At 40.4% G+C, this 13,566-nt stretch overlaps 1 protein-coding gene across 5 annotated transcripts in view; it reads right to left on the bottom strand.

Annotated features, from left to right (window-relative positions):
* The window catches only part of ADGRV1 (adhesion G protein-coupled receptor V1), a 295,085-nt gene that overhangs the window by 29,228 nt on the left and 252,291 nt on the right, over positions 1–13,566 (bottom strand). The window lies entirely within an intron of this gene.

Here is a 13,566-nt window from a genome sequence, read left to right as displayed (position 1 = left end):
ATTAAAAATTATCCATTTAATTGTGCTTTAAGTTCTCAGAATCGTGAATTTGTGAATTTGTGTAATGAAGAAGCTGTACTACCATTTATTTCTGCCACAGTCATACTGAAAACTGAAATGCATATTACTATCAAGATGCATTATTACTACTATTTTTCCACATATTTTTCCCTTTATGTTTAATGCTCCAATTCTGTTGTGCTACTGTATCAAATACTTAAAGTTCAACAGATATATTGCATTTCATTTGTCTGGACTAGTAGATAATGGCTTGGACTAGTACTGGATAGTATGCCTAACTTCACTAAATCCAATCTAAGCTTTACCTGATTTTTAAGTATCTAATCTTTAATTGTAATATTAAAATCTAATTAACAAAACTCTGCTTGACAAAATCAAAAAGTATTGAGTATATGATGTAACTGAACCTGTGCTGTGGCACAGAAGATTTTGCTGATGTCTACAAGTCTCTTCCAGCTTCATTTTTTCAGGGATTCCATGCTTACTCTATTCCAAAACACTTTTGAGGGAAAAGCGAACTATATTTTCATATCTCGTCATTGTTCCAACGCCCTGTTTTTTCTTCTGGCAAACTACCTTCCCTTTAGTCCGGTATGACCTGTTAGAGCCCACAACAATACTTCTTTAAAAGAAAGTGCTTCTAAAAAGTATCCTTTAAACTATTTCTTTTAGGCTGACTCTATCCTAGTCTGGACAACTTCTAGTTCATTATTTCCTACGCTGGCAAAAACATTATCAACTGCACTAAGAGACTGCTTTGTCCTCACTGGAAAATAAGCATTTGCAGCTTACCTGAATGTAGATTGCTAGAAGAAATAAATAAATAAATAAATAAACATACAAATAGATAAATAAATAAGATGGCTATAAGAAAAAGCTGCCAAGGGTTGGTCTCACTAATGTTTTCAAGACAATTTTAAATTTATCGTGCTCACATGTCCTGGTTTCAGCTAGGATAGAGCTAATTTTCCTCCTAGTAGCTGGTAGGGTGCTATGTTTTGGATTTAGGATGAGAATAATGTTGATAACACACTGCTCTTTTGTTTCAGAGCAGTGCTTACACTAAGCCAAGGACTTTCCTGCTTCTTGCTCTGTCTTGCCAGTGGGCAGGCTGGGGCTGCAGCAGGAGCTGGGAGGGGACAGGACCAGGAGAGCTGACCCCAAGTGGCAAGAGGGATGTCCCATAACACACAACAGCTATATGGAGTGGCTGGCTGGGTTGGAGGGGACCACTGCTTAGATATGGGATGGCCATTGGTCAGTGGGTGGTGAGCACTTGTATTGTACATCACTTGCTTTGTACATATTATTAGTATTTCTATTATCATTATTATTATTTCTCTTTCTTTTCTAGCCTGTTAAACTGTCTTTATCTCAACCCACAAGCTTTTACTTTTTTTTTTCTTGATTTTCTCCCCCATCCCACTGTGTGGGGGTGGAAGAGGGGGGGCAGTGAGCAAACGGTTGTGTAGTGCTGAGCTGCCAGCCGGGTTAAACCACAACATCACAATAGATGAGAATTTCACTAGATGATAAAACTTTTAAAGTGGTCTATTTTCTTTAATCTTCAGAATTTCACTGAGCCTTCAGTCACTCTCATAGTAGTATGCAATAACATTTTTATTCACATGACAAAAGTCCCTTTGAACATTATTCTGTATGAACCATATTGCTTACATGACTGGATTTTCATTTTCCCACTTATATACATTTTTTTAAACCTCTTCCTGTTCTGTCCTACAAATCAGACTATAAACAAAGGCTGGATGTTGGTCCTTTAACTCACTTGCCTTTGACACACATCAACTTAATGGCATTCCAAAAATTTAAACAATTTCCAACAGTAACACCTGTTAAAAATGTATTATATGTCAAAGATAAAATTAAAATACAAAGAAGGACAGTACACATTAGTCCATCAGAAAAAGTTACTGCAGTCAATCTTTACTGATTTTAGTGTTATTTCAAAATTAAATCTTAGTTCCTAAAATTGCATATTATTATTATGTTGAATAATAATGATACTATGAAAGAGTAAAGCAGTAATACCATTCACTCTTTCTACAGTAATTACTTGGAGGCCACTGAAGATGTATATAGAATAACAAAATAATTTTTTGTTTGTTTGTTTGCCCTTTCTTTATTATGAATTAAAAAAGAAATCACCTTTCTCAATCTCTGATAAAATATTGACTTTGTACAACATTAAGTGTTCTTGTGTGGGAAATGTGTGGGTGGAGGAAAAGGGTCTGGTTCTTTTCCTAGAAGCTATTAAAACTTTACATGCATTTATTTCACCCTTCATAAAGGGTGAAGGGTGCAAATCATAAAGTGATTTCAGATTGCCCTTCTTATCAGAATGATACTCGTTATGAAGATATGTGTGTATATAGACCACACTGCAGTGCTGAAACATGAGAAACATTGAATCCACTGCTTCACAGGAATTCCTACAGATGGCTCATGTTTTAGCAAAATTTTCCTGTCTACAACATTTCAAGCTCTTAAGGATTTATCATTAGTCCTTGATTAGTCATTGATGCTTTTCTGAAAGCTCATGATCTCAGTGACGTGTGACCACTCTTGCTGTCTATTGCAATGAAGGGCTTGAGAATAGGGCTTCCTGCATGTCAGGTCACCAGAATCACAGAAAAGTTAGCTAGAAGGAACCTCTGGAAGTCATGTACTCCACTCAGAAGGTCAGTCCACTGATCAGCTCAGTATGGTGTTGTCTAGCTGAGTCTTAAAATTCAACAGCACTGGAGATCCAAAAACTCTCTGGGCAACAGTTCCAGTTCTGTATTTCCTAAGATCTGATCCAAACTTCCTAAGCCACAGGCTTGTGGCTATTGCCCCTTGTTCTTACCACCTGGCACTTAAAGAAAGTGCAGCAGAATTGGTCATAGCCAGCATGGGTTCATGAGGGGAAAAGTCCCCCTTAACTAACTTGATTTGATTTTACATAAATGTCACCCACCTAGTTGACCAAGGGAAGCCAGTAAATGTGACATTATTTTATTTTTATTTAATTTATTTTAATTTTATTTTTATTTAATTTATTTTAATTTTATTTTTGATTTTAGCAAAGCTTTGGATACTCTTTCAATATCCTTCTGGACAAATTGTCCAGCATACAGCTAGACAAATACAAAGTGTGATGGGTGAACAATTAATTGGCCAACAGGGCAAGCTCAAAGCAGTTACATGAGGCTGGTGGCCAGCAACTAGTGGGGTTCCACAGGGCTCCATTCTGGGACTAGTTCTCTTCAATGTTTTTATAAATGATCTCAAATGCATACTAAGAAAGTTTGCAGATGATATTAAATTAGGAGGAGTTGTTTACCCTGTTGATGGTAGAGAGGCCTTTCTGGGAGGTCTTGACAAATTAGAGAGCTGGCCAATCCCCAGCAATATGAGGTTTAACAAGAGCAAGTGACAGATTCTGCATCCAGCAAGAGGCAACCCTGGCAGTACGGACAGTCTGGGGTGACAAGAGGCTGGAGAGCAACCTTGCAGAAAGGGATCTGGGGGTTTTGGTTGATGGCAAGATGAATATGAGCCAGCAGTGTGCCCTGGCAGCCAGGAGGGCCAACCATGTTTTGGGGTGCATCAGGCACAACACTGCTGGACAGTCGAGGGAAAGGATTGTCCCGCTCTGCTCTGTGCTGGTGTGGCCTCCCCTTGAGCACTGTGTGCAGTTCTGGTCACCACAATATAAGGACATAAAACTGCTAAAGAGCATCCAAAAGAGGGCTACAATGGTAGTGAAGGGTCTAGAGGGGAAGACATATGAGGAACGGCTGAGGTCCCTGGGTTTGTTCAGCCCAGAGCAGGCTGAGGAGAGGCCTCATGGCAGCCTGCAGTCCCCTCACAAGGGGAGCGGAGGGGCAGGTGCTGAGCTCTGCTCTCTGGGGACAGCGACAGGACCCAAGGGAACAGCATGGAGCTGGGACAGGGAGGGTCAGGCTGGGTGGTAGGAAAAGGTTCTTCACTGAGAGGGTGGTCAGGAGTTGGAACATACTCCACAGGGCAGTGGTCATGGCACCAAGCCTGCCAGAGCTCAAGAAGTGTTTGGACAACGCTCTCAGAGATGTGGTTTGATTTTTGGGTGGTCCTGTGTGGAGCCAGGAGTTGGACTCAGTGATCCTCGTGGGTCCCTTCCAACTCGGGTTATTTCATGATTCTGTGATTCTTAGAGCATGATGTCATCATCATTTTAACTACCTTTCAAATATTTGCATACTGCTATTACATTTTCCACTTGTGCCCTCCTCACCTAAATAAGCCCAGCTCCCTCAAACACTCTTTAGAGGACATGTGCCCCAAACCTCTGACCACTGTGGTAGCCCTGCCTTGGACCCTCCACCTACCTTGTGAACTAGAGGCCCCAAAACTGGACAGAGTGTTCCAAGTGTGGCCTCATCAGCACTGATCAGACAGCGATAATCACTCAAACAACTGGCCAAACTTCTCCCACAACAGCCCAGAATGTGGTTTGCCTTATCTACAAGAGGAGTACACTGCTGCCCCATGCTCATCCTGGCACACTCCCACTCCAGCAAGACCAACACTCATACTGCCAAGGCTGAACACATGCATGGGGCTATTCTCTTTTAGGTATATAACTGTGTCTCTTCACTGAGCGTTGTGAGGTTTTCTCTCAAATTTATGAAGTTGCCTCTACATCAGTTCTGACATTTGTCATGTCCCCTAGTTACTGTCAGCCACAAATTTCCTGAAGCTACAGTCTGCCTTTCTAAAATTTGGGAGCAATATTATTGTTTTCCTTGCCATCGGTCATATCCTCAATTGCCATGATTCTTCAAAAATTAAACAATTAAACTGCTAGCTCCTTCAGCACTTCCGGATTAATCCCTTTCAGTCTCATGGATCTGGGTATTACAACTTCTCTAAGTGGTCCCCAGAGTGTCACTGCCCTACTGTTTGCTGCCTTTCACCTTCTGAAACGGTGCCAGTGCATGAAGCAGGCTTTGCCTGTGAAAATCAGTGCCAAAAAAAAAAAAAAAAAAAAAAAAAAAAAAAAAAAGAGAGAGAGAGAGAGAGAGAGAGACTGAGTATTTCAGCCAATTATAAAGAAATTCATTATTTTCAAAGCACAGAAGTCACATTCTTGACTTCTGAATGCTATGAGCTGGTACTGCTCTATCAATTAGTCTTAAATAATACTACAGAAGTTAGAAGGTTGGATGTAAAGGCAAAATACAGACTAATTCTACATTATGATTATAATGAGATACTTCTTTCAGCTGAGTTATTGAAAAAATGCTATTTATGATGACACAAAGCAATCAGCAGCAATATAAAATGAAAAGCTGGTACTTTTTACAGATACCAAATTAAATTGGTTGCTATTGCATTCTCGGTAGTCAGAGAAGTCAACTCTTACTGACAGTGCTGGAAGATGAAAAGAATGTACCTGATCCCTTGTCCTTTTGAGTGGATAAACTTCCACTGAATATAGTAATGCAAATGTCATTTCTTATTTGTCATTGCCAACTACATAATCCTTACTAACTTTCTAGAATGGTAAAAAATGCTTTGTCATCTTCTGTCTCAAAAACTGAATGGCATATTCAAAGATTTTTCCTGAAACTTAAGTTAAAGTTCTTCAAGAACTGCTGAAGGAGTTCAGTAGATGCTGGAAGAACTAAAATGTTATTTAATGTCTACTTTTGTTTAAAATATATATATATATTACATTATTTTTTTCCATATTCTTAGTAGGCAAGTGATTGAAATACTCTCTAAATGTTTCTTGAGACTGCTTAAAAATCCAGTTAAGTCAAAGTATATTTCAGACTCCTTCACCAATTTTTGCAATTTTATTATGTATTATTCTATATATTTTTATCATTATGAACACAGATCTACTTACTATCTCACTCTTCTGACACCAGTTTATCCTGTCAGGTATTTAGTCCTAACGTAACAATGCTTCCTTTGTTTATCTGAAATTGCACTTTTTTGCTTTGTTTTGCCTTCAGCTACAAACTGATATCTGGGTCTATCACCTAAGGACTTGAATACAAAAAGGGAATATTTTACAATAATTTCATAAGTAATTTTGTAGTATTTATAGTAACTTATTTCATAAGTAAAATTATGGTACTTATGCATTAGAGTATGCGTAGGTTGGTAACTAGGAGCACAGAAAATTCTTTAAGGAGGAACCCAACATGTGGAGAAGGAGATATAAATTTAAATACTGCATTGTCTTGATTCTTGGAATAATCAAGGCACTCAGGTGGCTTTGTAAGTTTGGACTGCTGGTATACAGCATACCAATGCTATTGCCCAATGAGGATTACATCCCAAAAGTTTAGCTGCTGATGTCAAAAGGTGACAAGTCTCAAAAACTGAAAAGCTTTCTCATCTATCTACTTTATATTAGTTCCTTTTACTGTTCGGTTTAAGATAAATGCACATATCTACAATGTTGCTCAACACCAGCCAAACTTCCTAGGTTTTTGACTTTAAGAAAAATAACTTTTCTGTCTTTTTGTTCACGTACTGAACCAGTGAACCGTCCTTGTTACCTTATCTTCTTTCCTTCCAGGTACAGTGTGTCTGGAAGAAAATCCAAGTCTGCAGAAACAGCATGTAGTCTATTTTATTCCACGGATGTCAAAATGCAATGCCTGTTTAGGCTGTGTATTTAGTCTTATTTATTTTTTCCTGGGGTAGTGTATGAATTGTTTAATTGTGTTTGAATTATGCACTCATCTGACAGTATTGCTTGTACTATTTGTATGTGAACAAGCTCTGTTCTTGATATTCTGCTTGAAATTCATCTTATCCTGGCAATACTGCGACAATTTCCTAGTCTTCTATTGGGATTATCTAAACTGTGGAATCACAGTCTCATATTTGCGTAATCTTGAGGAAGCCTTTTGCGGCCCACCACGTTTACTCAGGTCTATCCAGTACTTGATTTTGTTTGTTTTTGCACTGCTTAGATCATTGGAACTGCTACGGACAGCATCATGTAGTCCATCGCTGACTCATGGTGAGGAAGATGCCACAAGGAACAGGAAGTTAAAATATTTATAGCTGTGGCTCTCTCAGTATCACCAGATGAATAATGTACCCTAGGAAAAAAAAACTCCTTTATTTGCAATTGGCGCCAGCATGAGCTTAAGAACTGTATATTTTTGTTCTTTAAATAAATAAATAAATAAATAAATAAAATAGTACTAATATTGCATGCTTAAAACTTTAAATCTCTGTTCTTTTTCTCTCAGTGTGATGTTTTTACTTTGTTTTGGCCTCTAAAACCTCTGGCATGTCTCCTTCCACAATTATTTTTGGTTGCTCTAGAAACAGGGTTTATTTCTCATGTTCATGTTTGCTACCGTATCTATATAATATAATATATATAATATTCGATATTTTATCTCTTTGCTATTGAATCAGCTCCTACTCACATTCCAGTTTGCGTCTGCTATTCTAATTATTGAAGTTTGGTGAATTGTATCTCCTCCAGTCAAGGTCAGGTTAGGGTGTGCACCTGTTCAGTAGACTTCTGTATGTCCACCTTTCTTGTTAAAAGTACCGTGGTTTTCTTAAACATTTATATCTGAACTTTTGAATATTCTTCTTTTACTGTAGCCCACTACTAATTAGTTGACCTTCAGAATTTTTACTTTTAGAAAAGTCAGCCATTTTGCCTAGTTTAGAAAATCATCAATCAACTGCTACTTCCAGATATTTTCAGGGTTTCTTGGAAACACTTATTTTATATATAACAGTCAGTAATGCAGTCATGTTGAACTAGTGTGTTCAAACACGCAATGGGAAAAGATATTTTATTCATATCTCTGTCAGCCAAAACAACCACATAAGATCTATTTGAATAATGGAATACCTCCCAGTCTTGATTTGCTTTTCTCTTGACTTAAGATCCCTGAAAAATGGGCTTTTGATACTGTTGACATGTAATGTTTCACCATTTCTTAAAAGCAAGGTTTTGGTTCAAAATTACTTTTTATTTTAAAAATTTAGTTAATTTATTACTGGGAGTAGGGTGCGGTAAGGACTAGTACAAGGTGCAAGAAGCCACAACAGAGGTAGCTTGGGAGTACCTAACACTTTGCAGTTTGCAGTGTGCATATATTCTAAATTACAAGATAGAGGGTTGGGGTGTCCAGTGAAGTTTGTTGGAAATATAACTGAATAATAATCAAGATCATAATGAGAAAGGGTTCAGATAAGAGGATTCAGCTCAGGGGAGAAGCCTCGGCACAGACCTATAGCCTAACCCCAGCCTCTGCAAACAAGGGGAAGGGATCCACCCACCTCCCTGAACTTTGGATCAGCCTCGACTGAACGGTAAATATGCCGCTGATGACCTCAGCTACAGAAACAAGAAACACCCCACAAATCTCATGAAAAACAGAGCCATCTTTTATATTAATACAGCATGTGCAAAATGGCTTGTGAAATCCTAACCTTTTGAGAGCCACAGCAGCTTATTCCTTCACTCCTGACCCCAACAGCTTGCGAATAAATCCGCTCAGGCAGTCATATGTAAAAAGGTAAATGTTCCTTTCTCATCTTCCAGCTGAAACGGTTGGGAGCCCAGGCCTTTCACAGGAGAGGACAGGGTGTGCTTCTGTGACATGGATGCTGCCTGGGTGGGATAATCAGGATCATGCCACAGAAGAACTCCAAGCATCAGATATCCTAAACATGCTCCTTAGCCTTTTCCTTTTACACTTTTCTAAATGTATTTTGGGATTTCTTACTTTAAGAACATTGGATGAAAAAGTTTTAAGATACCTTTTAAACTTTCATTTTGGCCTTGGTGAACAGAAGGGCTTTAGCTGTATTTATTTGCTGGGTGACTGTTTACTCTGTGACGATGTAAATCAGATATTGTACCCCCAAACAGCACTTTGCATGTTTATTCTTGAAGATACAGGGAAAGGACTGTCCCTCCTCTGCATGCACATGAATAGCTTGTACTGTAAACTCCTCTCTGATGGAAACCGTTTCCCACAGGAAGTGCTTGGAAACAATCTGTCCTTAGGAGATGATTTTTCTATCAAGTGCATTTCCGAGGAAATGTTTGTCATGCGGCTAAACAACTAAATTGGATAATATACAGTGCCTTTGCAGTCTCCTGAGCTGGATCCATCTGGGTATCAAACACATTTAATGGGTCGTGCTCTGCTCTGCTCAGGGTCTGTAACTCCTGAGCAGCAGGGAAGCAGGGCTCTGCTCCTTGTAAACTATTTCATGTTCCCTTTCCTGTTGGGAAAAGCTTTTAATGAATGCTGAACTGCTTTCAGACTGAAGCGGGGCACACCGCATAGCAGAAATGCCCACTAATAGACAGTAAAGCAGTCTTTGGAGGCAGAAAACCTCGTCCCAGATTTAACAACCACTGCCTGAGAGCTGAAGAAGGTGCAGCGCATGTGAATGACGTGCGAACAGCACGTGTGGAGAGACAGCAAGTTCCACAGGAAATCACTTTCATAACGTGCCATCCACACCTAAGCCCCTTTTCACATCCCTATCTCAAGGTCTCATCTGACCTCCCAAACAGGCTGAGGTCAGGGACTTGGATGACACTGTCTCACCAACACAAATGTGTCTGTCTGCAGGCCAGGAGGAGCTTCCACCACTGCATTCTTGCCCCCCAAGACTGCCCTGACGGCTCCTCTCAGGGGAGCACGACCTGAAAAAGCTGTATTTACTACAAGAAGTGTGTGTAATGCGTACTTCTCTCCTACAGAAACAGCCCGTGTGGTGACCCTTTATTTTATTAACACAAATCAGTGTATCTGCTTATCTGAATAACAGCATAGCTCGCAGACGTTGGGAGTTATTTACAGACTGTTCGCCCTGATGCTTCACCGTTCTTTTAACTCGTGCTGAATGTCTGGTCACCTGAATCACAAGTTGGCTCTTCTGTTTCCTGGTTAGATAATTGTAACTTTTAAAACAGGAGAACAATATGTATGTGGTGAGGTTGTTTATACAGTGGTGGTGTTTCAGGAAATGTTTTTTAAACACATATTATTGTAAAGATTTACAAAGCACCAAAAACATTTGCTATTAAAACAAACAAATAAAGAAATGGTAGCACTGAAAAATCTACTCAACTTCTTTTATTCTTCTTAGGGCACCCAATACTAAATAATTACATTTTCCTTTTAAATATTTGATAAATTCACACATTAAAAAGTAATTTCTAATATCTAGTAATGAAAGGTAGAGGATACTGTCCTATTACATTTCCTGCCTAATATCTCCAGTAGAGCATAAGAAAATGTCTGTAAAATGTGAAGTGTAAAGTCCTCCAAGGAAAAGTTTTTTATTGACTACTATCTGAATTAGAGCTGCAAATGCACAGGTTTTAATGTAAAATGTTAGCCAGGAAGAGATAAGACATTTGAAATTTTAGCATGTCCTTTCAATAGAGAAAACGCTTTTATATTTGAGGCTTTGCTGATCCTCTGGCGCTAGGAAAAGAATGTAACACGTTGCTCCTTTTGATGTAAAGGACAAATATTGATGTAATTTGAATAGTAATGTACTTGTGGAGATGGTGCAGCATACCCTGCAGGCCAGCTGCCATCTACAGCCACTCTCCAGACACCACCATCTTTTGTCAGGGCAATCAGAGACAGAAGAGACTACAGGAGTGCAAGTTTCTTAAACAACATTACCGAGGGATTAATTGGCATATAGTAAAACACGGCCACTACATGTTTAATTCCTGCCAAAGCACGGCAGCCTACCAGGAGTCCAGGAGATGGTGGGGATTTAAAGGAGCCTTGCAGGCAGAAGGGCAGCAGGGTAGCCTGGCACGGCCACGGCTTCGAGTCTAAGGCTGTGCCCCGTGCATGGCGCCACGCAGCAATGCTAACAACATAAGGCAAGTTGGTGAGACAGAGGGTGTCTTCATTCTTCATTTCCTAGATCCTCAAACAAAGCTGCTGAACGTGGGTTTCCCAGCTTCGCCCTATCTGAGGATGGAGATGCAATGGGGGATAAAGCCATGGAAGATGAGAAATGCCCCTGCCGCCAGGGGTCCTTTTGAAAATGTTGAAGTGCATGAATGGAAACAAAACTACACAAAAAGCATTAAATAAAACCAACTGAAAAACTTCACACAGATTGAGAAAAGCAAGTATACCATCTCAGTTTTATCTGGATTTAAACAAAATCCTAACTTCAGAGTCATGCACAGGTGCATCTCTATTACCAGTCATGACCTAGATGTTATTCTATGCATGCTTTTTTATCTGTGTTTTCTATGTTACCTGCTATCGTACTGAACTACCAGGTGCAATAAATCCCCTGCAGACCTTGCGGGAATCAAGTTTTACACAACTGGTTTTCAACATCCCATTTCACTGCTTGCTCTCATCACAGGAGTTAGTGCCTTGCAACAATAATTAAACTAACAATAATTCCTGGGCTTTGTGCCCTTACTTGAATAAAACATTTCAGGTTATATAAAGCAGAGCAATATAACATATCTTCTGGCAGTTACACAGAAGTGTCAACATTCTGGCCATGAATGATAATTTTGAGTATTCATATCCATCTTCTCTAAATATGCACTGGCAATAAAATATTTTTTTATTAAAGCAAATATCCATGCATATTACAGTGCTCTGTCACTGCTTTACCTCTGGCATAAAATCTGTTATAACGAGCAACCCTCTTCACGCATTTGTATCCAATATATCTATGTAACACAAGCCTGGATTGGATTCTACCAATAATTCTTTGCAGAATGGTGGAAAAAAAAAAAAAGGATATATAAAAGTACGTTTTGTTTCTACGTGCACACACACAGAGATGTCACCATGTACTTATCCTGCATCTCAGTGACATGTTTCACTGTAAAGTCACAGCAGTTAGGGTTGTACTGCTGAAACTCCTGCGGGGGCTCGCCTGTGTTCTGAGATTTTGCAGGGGGAGGGGGAGAGGGAGAGGGAGAGGGAGAGGGAGAGGGAGAGGGAGAGGGAGAGGGAGAGGGAGAGGGAGAGGGAGGGGAGGGGAGGGGAGGGGAGGGGAGGGGAGGGGAGAGGAGAGGAGAGGAGAGGAGAGGAGAGGAGAGGAGAGGAGAGGAGAGGAGAGGAGAGGAGAGGAGAGGAGAGGAGAGGAGAGGGAGGAGAGGAGAGGAGAGGAGAGGAGAGGAGAGGAGAGGAGAGGAGAGGAGAGGAGAGGAGAGGAGAGGAGAGGAGAGGAGAGGAGAGGAGAGGAGAGGAGAGGAGAGGAGAGGAGAGGAGAGGAGAGGAGAGGAGAGGAGAGGAGAGGAGAGGAGAGGAGAGGAGAGGAGAGGAGAGGAGAGGAAAGGAAAGGGAAGGGAAGGGAAGGGAAGGGAAGGGAAGGGAAGGAAGGGAAGGGAAGGGAAGGGAAGGGAAGGGAAGGGAAGGGAAGGGAAGGGAAGGGAAGGGAAGGGAAGGGAAGGGAAGGGAAGGGAAGGGAAGGGAAGGGAAGGGAAGGGAAGGGAAGGGAAGGGAAGGGAAGGGAAGGGAAGGGAAGGGAAGGGAAGGGAAGGGAAGGGAAGGGAAGGGAAGGGAAGGGAAGGGAAGGGAAGGGAAGGGAAGGGAAGGGAAGGGAAGGGAAGGGAAGGGAAGGGGAGAGGAAAGGAGAGGAGAGGAGAGGAGAGGAGAGGAGAGGAGAGGAGAGGAGAGGAGAGGAGAGGAGAGGAGAGGAGAGGAGAGGAGAGGAGAGGAGAGGAGAGGAGAGGAGAGGAGAGGAGAGGAGAGGAGAGGAGAGGAGAGGAGAGGAGAGGAGAGGAGAGGAGAGGAGAGAGGCAGGGGACATGCGTGGGTGCTGCAGCCAGCCCTGCAGAGCTGTGGCCATCTCACTGCACAGAAAGCTCAGATGCCTTCCTAAAAAGTGACGTTATTGGCTTGCAGACGATGACTACTCGCTTAAATTCACAGAAAAGAATGATAATGAATTTGAGCCCATATATGCCAACATATACAGTATAATTAAATGACAAGTTGTACTGAATAACTAAATGTACAGGGAGAGTAAGCTACGGTTCTTTTTTTTTCAATTTAAAAAATGCTTATGACTCAAGAATATTTTTAAAGTCTGCTTACAAGAATGTCTACTTTTTGAATTAACATCTAAAATAAATCTGTTTTGTGGTAAAGATTAATTTTTATTACTTTCTAGTTATGAGGTTAAATATAGTTAAATAACATACGTATGAATATAGGTATGAATACAGGTATGAATATAAGTAGATAAAACATGATATCACACATATTTCTATTATATGCGCCTCAGAACAATTTGAACACCATAGATTTCAATATATATATTTTGGATTCCTCATCATCTCACTGTTTTCAGACATTAGAGGCACTTTCCCATCCATGATATACTGGCTTCTATTCTGTAAACAATTCCATAATGCACACTAAGGTATTGAATTCTGCATAGCACAGTAGTGGTCCAGTGGAAGTACTCACGTGTGAAATTCTGTAAGGGGCAATTTGTATTTTTTCATAACTAATAATCAACATCTAGTCTATATTAGACTTT

The sequence above is a fragment of the Cygnus olor genome, chromosome Z (assembly GCF_009769625.2).
Source record: "Cygnus olor isolate bCygOlo1 chromosome Z, bCygOlo1.pri.v2, whole genome shotgun sequence".
Classification (NCBI taxonomy): Eukaryota; Metazoa; Chordata; class Aves; order Anseriformes; family Anatidae; genus Cygnus; species Cygnus olor.
This window is presented reverse-complemented; position numbering and strand designations above follow the sequence as displayed.